General features: G+C 49.9%; 1 protein-coding gene across 1 annotated transcript in view; it reads left to right on the top strand.

The window, feature by feature from the left end:
• Positions 1-501: 501 nt before the first annotated feature.
• LOC138568706 (schwannomin-interacting protein 1-like) overlaps positions 502-11,124 on the top strand; it is a 358,435-nt gene continuing 347,812 nt past the window's right edge. Inside the window, exon 1 of the mRNA XM_069646494.1 lies at positions 502-642. The gene's annotated coding sequence lies outside the window, so the exon portion shown is untranslated. The remainder of the gene's footprint in view (positions 643-11,124) is intronic.

Below are 11,124 nucleotides of genomic sequence, written 5' to 3'. Positions count from 1 at the left end.
ATGCCCTTCACTGAAGTCCTGTTAAAAAAAAGCATTGGCAAAGCCAACAGTTATGGCTTGCGTGTAACTATTAGGCGTTTGCCAGGACCTGCTTTTATATGCCCAGCTGCTCCGTCAATGGTCAGTTATTACCACTGCAACAGTGCCTGGCAAATGCCTTTCCATGCCTGCACAAAAAAAGCAAAAACTGTTGGCATTGCCAATGCGTGTTTTTTTAAAGTTTTTTTTTTAACTAAGTCGGTCCCAGCAGACAACCCAGAATACTCAACGTTTTGCCCAGTTCATTGCACCTGGCTCTCTGCCCACAGTTACAAGCAGGGTGTTGATCTGGGCCCTTTGTACATGGCGTGCCTTGCACGTAGCGTGCCCAAGGAGATGCCCTTTGCTCTGGGTGTGGTGCCTGCGTTTCTCACCTGTCTCCGCCAGGGCGTGTTCTCTGTTCCCCAGCCTTCGCACGCTGGAGCTTGTTGCCGAAGGTTTCCGGACCCTGGGGGCAGGGAGTTTGGGCAGAGGAGGCCTGCTGCACTCCTCTCTTCGGTTCATTTCATTACCGTGCCAGCATCCCCGGGACCCGTGTCTTTGCCATCAGCCTAAGACCTGTGCGGCACTAGTACACACGGCACGACAAAGCGGGGTTACCAGGTAGGAATCCTTTCTTAAAATGAGTGCTTCTTTAAGCAGGTCCTGGCTTGGAATGGGCGCAGCAACACCGTGGCGTATGTTTTGTTCTGTTCAAACAGCTCACTGGGGGGAGGGGGGGCTCTGGCTGCATTCGCTGCAGCAGGCATTGCAAATGGCTTCATTCGATGTCTGCTACCTGGACAGTGGGTGCCATAATGCCAGGATGGGATCCTTGCCAAGCCTATTCCACCAACGGCGCACACTCTGGTGCACTGCTCTCTGCATGTCCTAGCACCCGGTCTGCGCAGTGCAGTGTATACCCAGGCGCAAGACCCCGGGGAACCCAACATCACACTGTCCAGTGTGCAGGCACCTATTAAAGCATGTGCTGGGGGAATGTCCCAGTGCCATGGTGCCCGTGACCAGGAGTGTGTGCATTCAGATGTCCTCGTACCTGGTGCACGTTATGTTGTTTGGTGTTTATAACGTGCTATATTCACGATCAGTGAATTAAGTGGGATGCTAAATGGAGGATGTGGGTTCTCATGTGGTACATATGTATCCCCAAGGGGGGGGGGGTGGCACAGATGAAAGTTCGGGAGCTGAGGTGCACTGGCATTATTACGTTCGGAGCCAAAGGTGTGACACTAGTGTGTCCCAGCTCTCACATGCAGCCCTTTCATTTACGGTGCCGCGCAGTTAGAAACCACAGGCTTGCGGCTAGCCGCGCAGTTAGAAACCACAGGCTTGCGGCTAGTCGGGGTGGACCCCGGCTCGGCCAAAGGTGTGACACTAGTGTGCCCCAGCTCTCACATGCAGCAGGCAGCCCTTTCATTTACGGTGCCGCGCGGTTAGAAACCACAGGCTTGGGGCTAGTCGGAGTGGACCCCGGCTCGGCCAAAGGTGTGATACTAGTGTGCCCCAGCTCTCACATGTAGCAGGCAGCCCTTTCATTTACGGTGCCGCGCGGTTAGAAACCACAGGCTTGGGGCTAGTCGGGGTGGACCCAGGCTCGGCCCTGGAGGCTGCCGGGGCTTGGCCCCGGCACACTTAAAGCCCTGTTCACCATTCTGGGTTAGTTAGTGAGTGAGTGGACAATCTGCTCCAGGCGGATTCCCCTGGGAACCAGATCCCTGCAGATGTCCCACTTGACAACCTTCCCCCAACAATGAAGAAGGGTTTGTCACAGTGGCCTGGTCAAGTTTGGAAAACTTATGTGGCACCGGAATGTTATATGTCAGTGTCGGTGTATACCCTCTTTGGGGGGGTGGGTTTTGTGCAAAGTCTGCAGAATGGAATGTATTGCCGCCCTCGTTGGCATGTTACGCGGTACCAGGTTGGTGCCTTTATAGCCCAGGTCTTCAATCTGTGGTGCTTCATGTTTTGAACTACAACTTCCATCAGCCCTAGCCAGCAGTCAAATGTGATCAATCATGTGAGTCATTGTCTAAAACATCTAGATAGACACAGGTTGCAGGCCCCTGCTTTATGGTATGCACTATGATGCACTATGATGCCAGGCGCCCTGATGCCATGTTCCAGCCAATTTCCACACTGACTTTAGAATGCTTGAGCATGCACTAGTACACTGTCTGTGAAGCTGTTAGTGTGAACCCCAATACCTTGCTCCACAGGGTTTGGCCTGGTAGCATGCCTGTGATTTGGACAGTGCCCCCCACCTCCCTTTATTCTGTGCTTCCCGGACCTGCTTTGGATATGGAAGTGTATACCCTGATCTGGTGCTCCCTAGAACATGCCCTTTTGCCTTGTCTGTACTACTGGATAACTGGCACCTTGAGGTTAGTTCTATGGGGAAAAGACTGATTAGCGTGCTTGAGTCTGGGACAGTGGACAGACTGAGGCTATCCTTCTGCGCAGGTCTTAGACTCATGTCCAGAGCGAACCCAGGTGCTACAATCCATGGGACATGCCATAATAGCTAGTGGGGGGCCTGCTCAGTTTGCACCCGTCTTCCTTGTGCCATAGAGCTGCCCAAGTCTTGATTACGAGCATCCAGATACTGTGCCCCTTGGACGTGTATGAATAGCGTGTGGTCTGATGCGCCGGATATGCTCTAGTACAATGTCTGTTCCTGAATAGTTTGCACTTCGAGGGTAGACTCGTTGGACTCGGCCTAGTTCCTTGGCAGTGCGCACCACATTGAGCTCCTTGAGGCATGACCTAGTGCCATGTTTGTGCCCTGGACATTTTATATTCTGAAGCCTGACTCCCTGGATCTGGCCATCTCCGTGCTTTTATAGCGTGCATCCAAATATTGCAGAAATTGGGCAGGTATGCTCTTTTGAACAATGTGCACTCTGATGCTAGACTCCACCTAGACCATATCTGTTCTTGGACATTTAGCACCCTGAAGCAGGCACGGTTCCCCACCCTACAATTCACATCTAGCTGGACACAACACTCCCCCAGGCTTAAACACAGCAGCATCAAAATGCAACGATAACCTACGACAAAGAGCTGGACACTTAAAGGTGCTTTTGATACCGCACATATTCCTCTCCACTCAGCAACCATCCATGTGCCGGACATCAGGGGTAGCTTTAAGGGGCCTGGCAGCCCTCCTAACTCTGTATCTTGGCCAAATGCAAAAATGCATTATAGCCTTCACACTACTTCATACTCCTTGGACTTTGGTCCCCTGAGAGCGTTCCCATCACAAGCGTGTTGAGGCTATATTAATGGGATAAAGGCACTATGCTACTACTACTTTTATAGCGTGCATCAAGATATTGCAGGAATGTTGTTCTGAACAGTGTGCGCTCCAATGCCAGACTCCCTGGGACTGCCCCTGGTCAAAATCTATTCTGGGATATTTTGCACCCTGAAGCATGACTCCTTGGATCTGCCCATGTACATGCTTTCTCTGAACAGTGTGCGCTCTTATGCTAGACTTCCTCAAGTGCATATCTGCTCCTGGACATTTTGCACCCTGAAGCCTCACTCCCGTGGATTTGCCTATCTCAATAATGTTATGTCATGCATCCAAATATTGCAGCAATTGGACAGGTATGCTCTTCTGAACAGTGTGCACTGATTCTAGACTCCCTGTGGCACGGTCTAGTGCATATCTGTTCTGGGATATTTTGCACCCTGAAGCCTGAATACCTAGAGCTGCTCCATGCTTTTATAGTGCGCCTGCATATATTGCAGCCACTGGACATGTATGCTCTGCTACATATTGTGCGCTAGACTCCCTAAAGTACATATATGTTTCTACACGTCCCCCCCCCGAAGCCTGACTCCCTGGATCGTCCCATGTGCATGCTTTTTTAGCGTGCATTTTCTGAACAGTGTGCACTCTGATGCTAGACTCCCTGGTAAATGCCCTAGTGTCTGGGCAATGTGCACACTGATGCTAGACTCCCTGGTAAATGCCTTAGTGTCTGGGCATTGTGCACACTGATGCCAGACTCTCTGGTAAATGCCCTAGTGTCTGGGCATTGTGCACACTGATGCCAGACTCTCTGGTAAATGCCCTAGTGTCTGGACATTGTGCACACTGATGCTAGACTCCCTGGTACATGCCCTAGTGTCTGGACATTGTGCACACTGATGCTAGACTCCCTGGTAAATGCCCTAGTGTCTGGGCATTGTGCACACTGATGCTAGACTCCCTGGTAAATTCCATAGTGTCTGGACATTGTGCACACTGATGCTAGACTCCCTGGTAAATGCCCTAGTGTCTGGGCATTGTGCACACTGATGCCAGACTCCCAGGTAAATGCCCTAGTGTCTGGACATTGTGCACACTGATACTGGACCCCCTGGTAAATGCCCTAGTGTCTGGACATTGTGCACACTGATGCTGGACTCCCTGGTACATGCCCTAGTGTCTGGACATTGTGCACACTGATGCTAGACTCCCTGGTAAATGCCCTAGTATCTGGGCGTTGTGCACACTGATGCTAGACTCCCTGGTAAATGTCCTAGTGTCTGGGCGTTGTGCACACTGATGCCAGACTCCCTGGTAAATGCCCTAGTGTCTGGACATTGTGCACACTGATGCTAGACTCCCTGGTAAATGCCCTAGTGTCTGGACATTGTGCACACTGATGCTAGACTCCCTGGTAAATGCCCTAGTGTCTGGACATTGTGCACACTGATGCTAGACTCCCTGGTAAATACCTTAGTGTCTGGGCATTGTGCACACTGATGCTAGACTCCCTGGTAAATGCCCTAGTGTCTGGACATTGTGCACACTGATGCTAGACTCCCTGGTAAATGCCCTAGTGTCTGGACATTGTGCACACTGATGCTAGACTCCCTGGTAAATACCTTAGTGTCTGGGCATTGTGCACACTGATGCTGGACTCCCTGGTAAATGCCCTAGTGTCTGGGCATTGTGCACACTGATGCCGGACTCCCTGGTAAATGCCCTAGTGTCTGGACATTGTGCACACTGATGCCAGACTCCCTGGTAAATGCCCTAGTGTCTGGACAGTGTGCACACTGATGCCGGACTCCCTGGTACATGCCCTAGTGTCTGGACATTGTGCACACTGATGCTAGACTCCCTGGTAAATGCCCTAGTGTCTGGGCATTGTGCACACTGATGCTAGACTCCCTGGTAAATGCCCTAGTGTCTGGACATTGTGCACACTGATGCTAGACTCCCTGGTAAATGCCCTAGTGTCTGGACATTGTGCACACTGATGCTGGACTCCCTGGTACATGCCCTAGTGTCTGGACATTGTGCACACTGATGCTAGACTCCCTGGTAAATGCCCTAGTGTCTGGATAGTGTGCACACTGATGCTGGACTCCCTGGTACATGCCCTAGTGTCTGGGCATTGTGCACACTGATGCTAGACTCCCTGGTAAATGCCTTAGTGTCTGGGCATTGTGCACACTGATGCTAGACTCCCTGGTAAATGCCCTAGTGTCTGGATAGTGTGCACACTGATGCTGGACTCCCTGGTAAATGCCCTAGTGTCTGGGCATTGTGCACACTGATGCTAGACTCCCTGGTAAATGCCTTAGTGTCTGGGCATTGTGCACACTGATGCCAGACTCTCTGGTAAATGCCCTAGTGTCTGGGCATTGTGCACACTGATGCCAGACTCTCTGGTAAATGCCCTAGTGTCTGGACATTGTGCACACTGATGCTAGACTCCCTGGTACATGCCCTAGTGTCTGGACATTGTGCACACTGATGCTAGACTCCCTGGTAAATGCCCTAGTGTCTGGATAGTGTGCACACTGATGCTGGACTCCCTGGTACATGCCCTAGTGTCTGGATAGTGTGCACACTGATGCTGGACTCCCTGGTACATGCCCTAGTGTCTGGACATTGTGCACACTGATGCTAGACTCCCTGGTAAATGCCCTAGTGTCTGGGCATTGTGCACACTGATGCCGGACTCCCAGGTAAATGCCCTAGTGTCTGGACATTGTGCACACTGATACTGGACTCCCTGGTAAATGCCCTAGTGTCTGGACATTGTGCACACTGATGCTGGACTCCCTGGTACATGCCCTAGTGTCTGGACATTGTGCACACTGATGCTAGACTCCCTGGTAAATGCCCTAGTATCTGGGCATTGTGCACACTGATGCTAGACTCCCTGGTAAATGTCCTAGTGTCTGGGCGTTGTGCACACTGATGCCAGACTCCCTGGTAAATGCCCTAGTGTCTGGACATTGTGCACACTGATACTAGACTCCCTGGTAAATGCCCTAGTGTCTGGACATTGTGCACACTGATGCTAGACTCCCTGGTAAAAAATGCCCTAGTGTCTGGACATTGTGCACACTGATGCTAGACTCCCTGGTAAATGCCCTAGTGTCTGGACATTGTGCACACTGATGCTAGACTCCCTGGTAAATGCCCTAGTGTCTGGACATTGTGCACACTGATGTTTCATGCCCTGGATCTGCCTATGCCTTGACCGCATGCATCATGCGTTGGGCCGCTTGGGCATGTATGCTTCTTGAACCGTGGGTGCTCTGTGGCCAGACACCATTGAGCTTGCACTAGTACAATGTCTGTGCTCTGGACAGTGCATAGCCTAATGCTAGACTCTTGGGCATGCCCCAGGACCTTTCTGTGTCCTTGCAGTGTTCACGCGAGGTTCTTCACGCGAGCATTCTTCACCATAATGCTAGGTTCCTTGGGATATGCAGACTAGCATGGCTGTGTCTTGGCAAGTTTGCACATTGGTGTCCGGTTTTACTGATAAGCCACATTACTGTGGCTGCTTCCTGTAGTGTACACTCCAATACCAAGCTCTGTATGGCATGACCTAGTGTCATTCGTTTGCGCCGGACAGTATGCCTGATGTCCAAATACCTGAGACAGGGCATACTGTCATGTCTATCCCTAGGACAGTGAGACATGCACAAGCCACATACCTGCTCCCCAAAGTGTGTACACCCTGATACTGGGATCCTTGAGATATGACACAGTGCTATACCCATACCATGGTTAGTCAGTATGTAGGTAGCCTTTGTGCTTGCTGTAGGGCCATGTCTGTTCCTAGATAGTTTTCACCCAATGCTGGTATATTGCACAGGCCTTGCTATGATATGAATGCATTGCTCAGTGCTTATAGTGGTTTGATACCCCTTTGGCATGGTGCAGTAGATTGTCCTGAACCTGTGCCTCTACAGGTGTTTTGAACTATGACTCCCATGATCCTTTAGCATTGACTATACTGGCTATGCCTGATGGGAGGTGTAGTCCGAAACATCTGGAGTGCCAAAACGTGCAGACCCCTGCTCTACTATCACGCCTTTTCGTGGACAGTTTATCAAATTCACAGTTGAACAGCGCCAGCAGAAATGCCTCATTGCCTTGGCTCGGAACATACATGTGCAGCTGCATCAGCATTGCTCAAACTGTTGATCGCCCCACCAGCCTTTTGCCCTATTATCGTCCCACCAGCCTGGTCTGGCTTTACCATGGTTTTAGGCCCCTTTGGACACGCCCCAATATCATATCTGTTCCAGGACAATTTGCACCATGATGCTGCACGAACAGGAAATGCCCTACTGCCATACATGTGCTTTGGACAGTGTTTACTATGATCATGCTCAAACTCGCTGCTGTATTCTCTGGTGTTACATCTGCCTTGAATAGTGTGTATCCCAATGCCTACTAATGGGCCCATCATTTAGAGGGTGCACGTTGGCCCCATGCTCCTTCAGTTATGCTCTGTAGTGTCATCTCTGTGCCTAGGTAAGTGTGTACATGGCTGTCATGCTCCCTGAGGCGTGCAGTAGAGCCAGGTTTTTGCACTGTTTAGCATTCCTCCGGGCATCCTGCTCCCTGAAAATGCACCTTGCCGCTGAACTCAAAGCCTATGTCCTTGACAGTGTTCTCCACTTGGAACATCCCATTGTGCAATGTCTTCACCTTGGGCAATATACATTCTGATGCCTGAACATGCCCTAGTATCATGTGTTTGCCCTGGCTGTAAAATGTCACCCCAAAACATCTGTGCCTTGGTGCATACGCCATGAGGCCCGAGACCTCATTATGGGAGGGCAAAAGGGGCCCACAAGGCTGCCTGAGCTAAAGAAGGCAGTTGCCATTATTCACCAGACTTAAATAGCTCATGTCAGGATAGTTTATGTGGTGCTGCTGAGGCTATAAACCTATTGTCTGTCTGTTGTTGACAAGTACATTTTGCTCTAATCAAATGATCCTGTAATGCTATCTGTGTTCAGTGTGGTATACATAGTTTGTACGTTCTCTACGGCACACGTCCTTTAGCATCCTCACCATTCTGTGGGGATTATATTGATCATGTGCTATAGTCAAATGTGTAATTCATAATGATTAATTTGAGTGTCACAATGGTTCAGAAGATAGATCAGTGTTTTAAGCGCCCAGCCTTTCCTATGTCTGAAGTTGATACCCCTGCATGCATATACACTTTGTTTTTTAGCACTACAGGTGCTTTTATCAGCAATGTACCTCACCAGATAGTGACTGCTATAAAAACAGTGTGCATCAGTGTGGTGAAGGTCTAGAAATGAGTTGTTCAGCTGGGGAGTTATACAATCTAGGCAGCCACTTCCAATGACGAGCATAATGTGTTAGTCCGGGGAGGTGATTAGGTATCCAAATTCAAAACTGTGGAATTAAGACGTACATTCTTGCAGCCTGGCTTTGCCAGCAGACAATACAGTGATCCTGGACAAATCATATCACTGTCCAACTGTGCTGCCTTCTGTGCAAAGGTTTGCCTTCTCACATGCTGGTGTCATATTTTAGCCCATTCCCTGATCTTTCTTTTTATGCAGGCCATTTGAGTCTAAGGGGTTTTAGACAGAGGTAGGTGGCCCAGATAGAGCAGCCGTCTGGCAAGCATATTTTAAGATCTGCTCATTTGACACAAAAAACAGTTTACTTTTTCGCACAATTCAGATTTTTTTCGAAACGTTTCTAAATAACAAAAACCTCGGAGAGGGGGCGGCGTTGAGTCCTCCGGTGCTGTCGACTGGCGTTTCTCTTGGGAGTGCGGCGACGATTCTAGCTGTGGCTGGCCCTCAGCTGTTCCTCGGAGGGGGGGCGGCTCTGGGTCCCGCAACCCTGCCCACAGGTGTACCCCCCGAGCCGGCTGCTGCGGTCATCGCAGCGGCCGGCGTTCCGCGGTCTCCCGGAGGGGAGGCGGCGTTGAGCCCGCGGGTGGTGCCGGACCTGTTGAGGGCGGAACCCGTCGCACCAGGGCGGAGGAGGTCCTCGCTCAGGAGAGCGGTGTGCCTGGCCTCCCTTTGGGGAGGAGCGAGGCCCAAAATCCTAACACCATCGAGGAGATTCAGCTCGGGGAGAGCGAGCAAGGACGCTTGAATATGCCGAGAGCCGTGCGCCCGACGCCGGCACTCGGAAGCAAAAGCACGACAACTCCTCCCTCAACCACACGAACAATAACAGCATTGATTCATAGAGACACATTTTCAAGTTTGCCCCCCGAAAATCCAAGCGCAGATGATAACAACGACAGCCCTGTACCTCAACCAAAGCGGCATGAAAATCAGAAAAAAAGATCTCGTTCCAAGGAAGACCCAATTATGGAAAAACCTGTCCAGGGAAAAACAACCAAACAAGTAAAATCTTCGACCTCTTGCAAGTCCAAAGAAAAACAGGACAAGTCCTCCAAAACGGCTCATGTGGCCCCAAAAGCACAAGAAAGGGCATTAAAAATCCCCAACGGCCCCTAAAACTTTTATCAGACTTTTTTCATAAACACTCAAAAGCTATTCGAGAGAAATGCAAAGAGCTCACAGACGCCGAAATTCTTGAGGCAGCGGACGAAATTACACCACCACGCAAATATCGTAGGCTGGTACAAGTTCAACGTAAACCCTCTCTCCCCTCTTTAAAAGAAGACGGCAAATTAGCCCATAGCATAGATAGGGCTAACTGGAACTTCACAGGAAAAGCGACTCCCAAAAGTGTATATATATCGACGACAGAGTCGGGGACCCAGCCGTCCGCAATCCAGAGCTTGCCCTTAACGTCCTCTCCAACATTAGCCAGCCCAACTGCAATCAATGATAAGGCCAAATTTCCCGTCCCCACTCCAGAAGCCCTACAAAATTCCAACAGTAACGAACATGAAGCATCAAACCAAAGTAAGCTTCACCCTCAAGAGACATCAGTGGCGGAGAGGCTTCTACCACTTACAAACAGCCCGATCCCACCAACGTGTGGACGTCTCGATTTAGCTAGTCCAATTCAACCTTTCTCACAAGACTTGTCGATCATTTGCGACCCAAAACATGGAACAAACGATTCGACCACCCACAACGACCTGGTAATAGGTACCCCAACCCTGCCTTTAAGGGAGCCTTGTAGAACTAACAAACAAACGTCAGAAAAGGACCTTCGAAACCACTACCCTTTAAAATCCGTAAACCGACTACAGTTTGAAAAAACTCTAGATTCCTTCTACTCAAACTTAGACAACTACAATAACCCAAGAAGGCACTCTTCAGATCATCCACCTAGAAGACTGTCTTCTGTATACATGCCAATTACACGCCCGCTGTCGCCAACAAGGGGAAGACCTGCCCCTCACGGTTCAACTACTTCAAATGACTCACAACCAAAAAAATTTGATACAAGCACTTTGATGTCAGCACTAACGATAGCACTTAACCCATTCGTGAAATTGTACGAAACAATTGGAGACACCATGAAAGACCATACATCGATCCAAACGACAATGTTAAATAAATTGACTTTCCTGGAAGGTTACATCACGGCCTTAGAGACAAACAAACCACCGATTGTCAGCAGATCTACTCAAGAACCATCTTCGCCTTTAACCCAAGTCCTAGCTCCACTTAAGAGATCTGCGCCCCCAGGAAAGCAACCTACTAAAACAGAAGGTACCCAAACTTTATCCTTCATTGACCTAACTGTCCCTTTGGCTTTCCCGTCTGAAAAGCTTAAGTTACCCAAAGTTAACAAATAAGCCACCACCAAAAGTAAAACATCTCTCCAATTGGAACCAATTTTTCATCAACAAGAGC

The sequence above is a fragment of the Ambystoma mexicanum genome, chromosome 1p (genome assembly GCF_040938575.1).
Source record: "Ambystoma mexicanum isolate Mex_15411 chromosome 1p, UKY_AmexF1_1, whole genome shotgun sequence".
NCBI classification, from domain to species: Eukaryota; Metazoa; Chordata; class Amphibia; order Caudata; family Ambystomatidae; genus Ambystoma; species Ambystoma mexicanum.
Note: the sequence above shows the minus strand (reverse complement) of the source record. Positions and strands in the feature narration are given on the sequence as shown.